The sequence below is a fragment of the Vicugna pacos genome, chromosome 19 (assembly GCF_048564905.1).
Source record: "Vicugna pacos chromosome 19, VicPac4, whole genome shotgun sequence".
Lineage (NCBI taxonomy): Eukaryota > Metazoa > Chordata > Mammalia > Artiodactyla > Camelidae > Vicugna > Vicugna pacos.
In genome coordinates this window covers 33,595,211-33,605,154 of record NC_133005.1, presented here as the reverse complement: position 1 = coordinate 33,605,154, position 9,944 = coordinate 33,595,211, and positions in this window count along the sequence as shown.

Sequence of the window (9,944 nt, the reverse complement as noted above, 5' to 3'; positions counted from 1 at the left end):
TAAAAATTCAAACAAGATGCTTTATCCAGTATTAGCTTAATGGCAGGAAGTTCCATTCTTTTGGTTAAGTATAGGCCTAAATTTGGTTATACCAAATAAGTGGGCAGGTCTAATTTACTGTCACTTGAGAGAGAGAATTTTATGTTTAATTTTTCTTCTCCTGCCTTAAAATATAAATTTTATTTCATCACAACAAAATTCACCACCATTGTGATCTGAACATATCTAATAAAGAAAATAAAATTAATAAATTAGAATAAAGGATTCAAGGAATCATGTGAGTGAAGAAAAGTATAATTGACAGTTGGATCTAAATAAATGACTATGTATGTCATATAATGTAACCATGAATGTACGTGTCAAGAAGAGATGCTTAAAATATTAAGTGTTGCGATGTAAAAACTTAATAGTGTGTGTCAGGTATGATTCAGGTGCAGTCAGAAGAAATTACTCTAGGGAGTTCAAGAGGAAAAGAATTCAGCTATTTGTATCAGTGCATTTCATTCCAAGAACCTGAATCACACCTGAAATCCTGGACGGGAAAGAGTCTAGGAAAGACAGGCATTTGACTTACAGCCTCTGCAGGAAGACATTCTGGGAGCAGTTGAAATGCCTGTTGATTAAGCCACTGCACAGTACATGCCATATGCCTGCTCCCCCCGCCCCATTACACTTCAAAACATCAGCAAAAACTCACCTTCCAAAGGTAAAGTGCCTGCCTTGAATGAGAGTTGAAGTGAGCTGGTCTGAGAACAAGAAAGGTAGAACACAAGTGCTGGGAGATACAGAGAAAATGCATCGGGGAAAAGAAGATGGGGTGTTTCTGAGAGAGGTTATTACATTGAAATGCTGGAATAATATGTCTTTGTGGCAATGGCTGTTGGTGGAAGTCCTCCTGTTTCAGAGGAGTCGCTAAGAATCAGAAGTCCACAATATGTATTAAGGAGACTGCCCATTATTGTAGCAACAGAGGAGGGAGCCCTTGAGCTAAGAAACTAAGAAAACTATTCTCACCTCTATCCTCTCCCCGTCCAGTAAGATACTCCTTTCACTCGCTGGTCCAGGAAAATCTACTGATTTTAAAGTAAGAAAGAAGTTTGGAAATCACACAAGCCATATGAAAATATTCCTTTTTAAAAACAGAAATGAATAGCAAAGCTTAAAAGCGTTTAAAACAGGATTTTAAAAATCCCCAGGAAAATGTCACCACAAAGCTGAGAAAAGTTGATATTCTAAAATCAATGTTTAAAATTATTGAAGCAAATTGAAAGCATGAGGAACCTTCATAAAACAGAAATACAGAAACTCAAGAGATAGTAAGGTAACAGGAGGATGTGAAATGTAATCCGACAGAGAGTGGAGAAATTGAAGAAAAGGACAAAAACATTTCAGAAATAAGGAAGAAAAAGGAAAAAAGAAATGCAAAGAACATGAAATCAAAATAAATAGTTTAACTATGATTACAGAGAAAGTCTTAAATACTAAAAAGTCAATGGAGACCCACCAGACACGTAAATCAAGTCCCACAAAGAAGAAAACCAAAACAACAAAAGAGAATCATTTAAAACTATCATTGAGGAAAATATTTCTGAAATAAATGAGTCCACATATTAAAAATTCATATCGTGGTAAACATAAAATGTAGGCAAGTAACATTTTTGGATTTTCAAAATAAAAATGGAAGCCTTTAGGAAGTCAACACCACCCCCAACCAAAACCAAAACCAAAACAAAATCCAAAAAAAGTCAGATTGAATGCCAGCAATACTCAATGCCAGAAAGTTATGAAGCAAAACTTAGACACTGAAGGAAAGAAAATGTGTACTGAGGATTTTTGTACAAGTAACTTGTCCTTGACGTAAAAGGCTGCAAGAATGTATTTCTAAATGCGCAAAAACTTAAGGAATGTCATTTCTAAGAGCTTTCCTGAGGAGTTCATAAGAGACAAGATTTATCCAACCAAGAAATATTTGTGGGGATTGCAAAATGATTACTACTGAGCACTGAACATTTTAACCATGGAACCAAGTCTAAGACAAAGGAGTAACAAACAGTATGTAAATATGATCTGCTGTGAAAAGGTAGAAACAGCAAAACTCCCATCAAACAGGAAGATGAGGAAGGGAGAAGGTGGATCAAAGAGTAAGCTTGCTGATTGCTTTATATATAAAAACTTCAAGCCAAAGGATATTTAAAACACCTAAGCTTCAACAACATTAAAACTTTTGTGCATCAAAGGACATCATCAGGATAGTGAGAAGACCACGTACAGAGCGGGAGAAAATATTTACAAAGCAGGTATCTGATCAGGGCCTAGTATTCAGAATATATAAAGAAATCTTACAACTCAACATGAAAAAGATGAACAACACAATTTAAAAACGAGCAAAGAACTTGACGTTTTTCTGAAGAAGCTATACAAAAGGCCAGTAAGCACATGAAAAGATATTCAACATCATTAGTCATTAGGAAGATGCAAATCAAAATCATGACAAGATATCACTTCACACCCAATAGTGTGACTGACCGTAATAAACATTTTTAATGGAAAGTGACAAGCGTTGGCAAGGAGGTGAAAAAACTGGAACCCTTGTGCATTGCTGATGAGAGGCTAAAATGGTGCAGCTTCTTTGGAAAATAGCTTGATGGTTCCTCAAAAAAGTCAGAATAGACTTACCAGATGACTCAGCAATTCCACTCCCTGATATATACCTTAAAGAATTGCAAACAGGAAGTTCCAGTCCATGACTGAGACATAGGAGGCTCCTGAGCTCCCCTCCACCCTTGATCACACTAAGTCTACAGCTACACACAGAACCACTCTTCTGAAAGAAATCCAGAAGCTAGCTGAGCCAATTCTACATATTGGGCAGGCAAGAAAACACTCACCTTGGAATGGGTCTTGGCACACCCTCAACTACCAGGAGTCACTAAGAACAAAAAAGGCAGCTTGGACAACACAAAGGTTCAAGAGACAACCAAGAGCTTGGGAGGGCAGAAAGATAAGGTTCATCTCCTGCACGAGGCCACACCATCAAGACTGGGAGATGCAGCTGTTTTATCTGATGCACAGAAACCAACACAGATAGTCAAGGAAAATGTGGTCTCCACACTAGATCTTGCACATCTGGAAATGCCGTCCACATATTTGCAGGCAGCTCCCTGCCAGGCATAGTCACCTTCACTACAATCTCCAACCACTTATCCTCAGCTCTGCTAGTCCTGCCATCTCACCAGACAAATCCCAAGACCCGCTCTGGAGGGACTCCCAGCACCGAATTATGTCCCAGAAATATCAGAAAGCTTTGCTGCGACAGCTACTGGGAGGTCCCAGCTCTTTAAGCATCTCCTCTGTTGGAGTCAGATTCAGTCTACACTGGCAGGTACTGCGTCCCCCTGAATCACACAGTAGCCTCTTCCTTTGGTCTCTTTTAAGAAATAAATGATGAGGCAAAACCGCCTGAGTCTCTGACACTTCAGAATAATTTAGTGGAGTGAGCAGTCTCCTCTCAACACCTGTAACTTGGGGGTAGGGCAGACTTGGGGGGCGGCAGGAAACTACAGTGGAAAAGGGGTTTCCTAGACAAATGTGAACAACCTCATAGCTCTGCTGTCCACGCACTGGCCTCACTGCCCTGTTCCAAGGAAGTGCCAAGGAAGTCCAGTGCCCCAGGAGGAGCCACTTTGAGTGACTTCCAGAACACTGGCCTGGAAATCAGCCTCAGCTTTGCTGCCAACTTGCTGGGTGACCCCAGGCAAATAGCTTTCCCTCTCTGAGCTTCAGATTTTGGTTTCAGTTTTTATTGAACTTGAGGGGCTCAGATGCAAAGGGCCATACTAGCTCTGACATTAAGGGACTCTGAATATGTCAATTCCTCTACAAAGAATAAAATTAACTCCTCTTGAAAAAAATGAATAAAAAGAAATTATACCTGAACAAAGTTGGCTTTTAAACATTTAACTTTGGGGGAGGTTGGCTTCCTTCTGTAAGTGAAGGTGGGAAATAGAGGCTAAGGGATGGGAGCAGGCAAACAAGGAGCCCCACATCTCTTCTCACCCCTCCAGGAAGATACTAGCCATGGCTCCACCCCATCCCCATTTTCTGGGGACACAGGGAAGGGGCTGCACTGGGCTGGGGTAGAACCTTGACACCAGGGCACCTTAAGTCCAAGCCAGGGCCAGTGCCCCTCCTCCAAGCCTGGCAAATAAAAAGATGCCATAGTGGTGGCCGTTATTCTCATATATATATATATAAACATTTTCTATATTGCAGGCTCTGTACCAAATGCAATATATGCATTATCTCATTTAACCCTATAAACAATCAGGTAGGTGTCATCTACTATTTTCCCAGTTCAGCAAAACATATTGTTGAGACTTAGAGAGGTTAATAATTTCCAGATTTCTCTGGGTAATTAAGTAGGAGTAATTCATATCATTAAATACTAGCAATAACTAGTTGGAAAACATTAAAGGTAAAAATAATTCCTGGTCAACATTATCAAAATGCATAAAATACCTACAAATAAACACATCTAGAAATGTACAGATTTTCTGGAAAAAAACCCACAAAACTTTACTAAATGACATGTTAAAAAGATACAGTTAAACAGACTGTTTGAATTTTTCGCTCTCTCCCCTTTGGAGACGGCCCACACTCTGTCTATGGACTGTGTACCTACTTTTACTGTAACCTGAGCACCCAATTCCCACATCTCTTTCCTTGTCTTTTTCTTGCCTTACACCCTATGCAGTATGTGTCTCTCTAAATAAATCTACCTTTGCTCATAAATAAATAAATAAATAGACAGACAAAAAAAAAAAAAAGCTTCTTAAAAGATATGGTCTGCCCTAAACAGGAAGTCTCTACAAGGTCAAGATGTCCATCTTGGCCAACTACATTTATACCTTAAATATAATCAAAATCAAAACCTAGTGGGTTTTCCAACCTCTAATGAAGTAATTGATTAAGGTGCTGATCATCCATGGCTTCTAAAATCATTAGGTGCAAGTCTGACTGGGACTGGATATTTACAGGGGGCCAAATCATGACCCCACAGGCTATATGCAGTTTGTACGAAAGAAAGCACCACTTTACGACAAGAGTATGAGGGGATGCCACCTAAAACGCATTAATTTCTCTTCACTGCACTAAGTGTTCCTCCTGAGATGCTGCAACACAAACACACAGCATCACCATAACATGCTCCTGTCAAGACATTGAACTTGAACCTCAACAAGCTTGATCTACAGAAAATACGAAGGACAGAGAAATAACTTGAAAGATATCAGAAGGAAGTAATGTGGGACACACTAAAGAACAATTCATCTGTTTTGTTCAACAAATAAATAGCATAGAGAAGGAGGAGATGGACAGGAAGGAAGAAGAGAGGTAGGAGATGGAAGGAATGTTCTAGATTAAAAGAAACTTTAAAGACATACAACCAGTGTGTGCAACTTGCTTGGACAAACCAAGTGTACAAAGTCCTTTTGGAGACAGTAAGAAAAATAGACTATTAGATGATGCTAAGAAAGTGCTGTTAATTTTGTTAGATATGACAACAGTATTGTTGAGAAATGTTCTTATTTCTTTGAGATGCAAACTGAAGTATTTAAGGGTAAAATGGGAGATGCATTGGATTTACTTTAAAATACTTCAGCCAAAAAGCGGTCAGAATACACGTGAAGGAAGTGCTGTCAAGTGTTCATTGTTGAGACTTTCAGTTATAAGATCAGTAAGTTACTGGGATCTAATGTATAGCATGATGACTGTAGCTGTCAATTCTGTACTACACACCTGAAAGTTGCTAAGAGAGTAGAGCTTTTTTTTTCCTTGCTGGACTATACTCACTCTTTTTTCCCCCAGTTCTATTAAGATAACAGACACACAGCACTCTCTGTAAGATTAAGGTGCACAGCATAATGATTCGATTTACAAACATCATGAAATGATAGCCACAATAAGTTTAGTTAACATTCATCATCCCAGATTAAACAAAAGAGGGGGAGGGTGTAGCTCAGTGGTAGAATGCGTCCTTAGCATGTATGAGGTCCTGGGTTCAATCCCCAGTCCCTCCATCAAAAAATAAAATAAAATTTAAAATTTAAAAAAAAAAAGAAAGAAAAAGAAAAAAAATTAATGTTCTCACTATAACAGCAACAACCACAGAAAGGTTATTGTGTGGGTTAAAACACGTCTTAATTAACCTTATTATGGTGAAACATAATATATATGTGTACCAAATCATCACCTTGTGCATCTTAAATTTATACAATATGTCAGTTAATATCTCAACAAAGCTGGGGAAAATGTTGATTGTTGAATCTGGGTGATGGGTACATAGGACCTCATAGAAGTATTTACTGGGTTTTTGTGGGGATATTTTTGAAAGTTTTTATGATAATATGTTTAACAAAAAACAGCTTATTTTTGAGACTTAAAAAAAAGATTGTTGGAGCCACATGGAAGAATGAAATACTCGTGACCTGGACAATTGAAAATGTAGATTAATGAAGGATAACGGACACCACCAGTGACTAAAATGTATCACAAAGCTACAATTACAAAAGCAATGATAATAAACAGTCAACAACAAAAAAATAAATAGAAAGTCCAGAAACAGCCCCTATTACATATAAAACTTGTGGGGTTTTTTAAAAGTAAAATTCTGATTTCCAATCAACAGCAAAAGTTTGAATTATTTACTAAAGGATACTAGGACAATTGCTTAATAACTTAGAAAAAAGGTATTTCCCTATCTCATACCCCTATGTCTAGATTTCAGATGAATTAAAGAATTAACATGCTTTTCAAAAACTACAACAGAATTATAAGCTAATATAGTAAACATGCATCTGACATCCGACTCAAAAAGACTCTTTTCTGCATAAAAGCAAAGGGAGAAAACACAAATGAAAAGACTGATTTGACTACCCCGAAATTTAAAACTTTGGTACAAAGCAAAAAACAAGAAAACAATTATTTGCAGGATAGGATTAAAATAAGCATTTATCAAGCTCATCTCATTCAATCCTCAGAACCATCCTATAAAATGAATGTTATCTCTACTTTATAGAAGAGTCAACTCAGGTTTGAAAAAAGCTAAGTAACTTGTGCAAAGTCACATGACTAGAACCTGGCAGCACTAGGATTCAAAAGTAGGTCTGCCTGAAAAGGAGACTCACAGTTGCAGAGAACAAACCAGTTACGGGGGCGGAGGTGGGGGGTGAGTGTGCATCGGATGTTTTATGTAATATGAGGAATATAGCCAATATTTTGTAATAACTGTAAATGGACTGTAAACTTTAAAATTGCATAAAACTTTTTAAAAACGTGAAAGAAAGGAAGGAAGGAAAAAAGAAAGAAAAAAAAAAAGAAAGAAAGGTTGGTCTGCCTGACTCCAGTTTACATCCACTAACCACTTTATCATACTGCCTCTTTGTATGACAAATTAGTAGTATCGTTAATATTTAAATAGCTCTTAAAACTCAATAATAAAAGTAAAAGTATTCCCAATAAAAATGGGGAAAGTACCAAAACAAGCAATTTACAAAGAAGAAATATGGTCAGTCAGTCGATATAAACATGGAAAGAAATCCTCTCCCTCATCAATATTCAGAGAAAGGCAAATTAAAATGAGACAATGTTTTCCATTGGCAGAGATTTTATTTACTTCTTTTTTAATGTCCTGCTTCTGGTGAGTATATCTGTTAAGGATCTTCAGTTGTGAGCAACAGCAACTGAATTTTATTTTATTTTATTTTATTTTATTTTATTTTATTTTATTTTAATTGAAGTATAATTCGTTTACAATGTTGGGTTAATTTCTGGTGTACAGCATAATGTTTCAGTGACACATACATATGTATTCCTTTTCATATTCTTTTTTATTATAGGTTATTACAAGATACCAAATAATGTTTCCTGTGCTATACAGTAGAACCTTGTTTATCTATTTTATATATAGTGGTTAGTATCTGCAAATCCCAAACTCCCAATTTATCCTTCCACTCCCTCTTTCCCCTCTGGTAACCATAAGTTTGTTTTCTATGTCTGTGAGTCTGTTTCTATTTTGTAAATAAGCTCATTTATGTTATTTTTAAAGATTCTACATATAAGTAATATCATTATATGGTATTTGTCTTTCTCTTTCTAGCTTACTTCACTTAGAATGACAATCTCCAGGTCCATCCATGTTGCTGCAAATGGCATGATTTCATTCTTTTTTATGGCTGAGTAGTATTCCATTGTGTGTGTGTGTGTGTGTGTGTGTGTGTGTGTGTGTGTGTGTGTGTGTATACCACAACTTCTTTATCCAGTCATCTGTTGATGGACATTTAGGTCAGCAACTGAATTTTAGACTTTTCTCTTTAGAGCTGCCTTCTCTGTGCAGGATGTGAATGGAGGGGTGGGCAGGTTAGAGGACATAGAAGAGTTCAGAGACCCTAACCTGGGTCAAGTGCTCTCACTTGTGATACGGAAATCACCTGGTGATTGGTGGCCAACTAGAATTACAGAAGATGGGGAGCAATGACTCCGCCGAGGGAAGGGATGCTTGGCAAACAAAAACAAGAGATGTCTATTGCAAAGCAGGTGGAAGTTCTCCTACACTCATTTCCTTCTTTCTGAAATGTAATTTGACTAAATATTCAAAGCCTGAAAAACTTTTTTTGACCTAGCATTTCTTTTTGTTTGTTTTTGTTTTATTGAGGTATAATTAACATACAACATTATATTACTTTCAGGTGTACAACCTAATGATTCAATTTTTGTATATATTGTGAAGTGATCACCACAATAAATCTAGTGAATGTCTGTCACCACACATAGTTACAAAATGTTTATATTTCTTGTATTGAGAACTTTTAAGGTCTACTCTCTTAGCAACTTTCAAATATACAATACAGTATTATTAATTATAGTCACCATGCTATACATTTCATCCCCAGGACTGATTTATTTCTATAACTGGAAGTTTGTATCTTTTGACTCAACTAGCACTTCTACTCTGACAAATTTACCCTAAGAAAACAGTCATAGATGTGACTCAAAATGTATGTACAAAGATTTTGTCACAGCTTTACTTAGGAAAGCTAAAAAATGGAAACCTGTATGTTTCACAATAGGGAACTGATTATAAATGTTTCGGCATATCAGTCTTACAAAATACCATGTAACCATTAGAAATGATGATATTGGAGGACAGTCCATGACATGGGAAAATGTCTACAAAATAATCTTAATTGAAAAAGCATTTTTTCAATATACATGTGTAGTTTGCAATCAGGAAAAAAATTAGCCTCATTAAATTGTCCATCTAAATAAAGCTGCCAAGGAGATGTTAGAATTCCAAAAGGAACATCTGATCATAGAATTCAGGACCTCTCTTTTCCTGGGAGCTTAGAAGACAGCATGAGGGATTCAAGTCAAACCCATGAAAAACTTCCCGACTGTGAGGGTTGTCCTGAACTGGAACATCCTCTTCCCCTGTCAGCATCAGATGAGGTATTGCCTCACTTCCAAGGCCAGGAACTGGATGGGGATCATGGAGAGATAATGACAGGTCTCAGTCTAGTTAGGAATTAACTGTGGGTCCTCCAGTCTCCTCCCACTTCCTGTCTACAGTTTCCTCAACTTTCAAATGGGAGGGTGGGGAGGATGGTTCTGATCTCTTCCAGTCTGGGTAAGGTACTGTGGTTCAGTGGGGTCCCTGTGTGGGGCGGCCCCTTAGGACTCTGAGCACCCAGCTGTCTGCCTTCTACCAAATACTGGAGACAGAGGATGTGAAATCTAAGGTGGGGTCCTTGGCTGAGATGATTTTTTGCTCAGGATCCCCTAGGGCCAGGGAAGGGGTCCCAGAGGCCACCCATACCTGCTGTGACCAGCTACCTCAGCTAAATCAAAACCCCTGCTCCATCCACCCCCGACCGCTGAGCCAGCCCAGG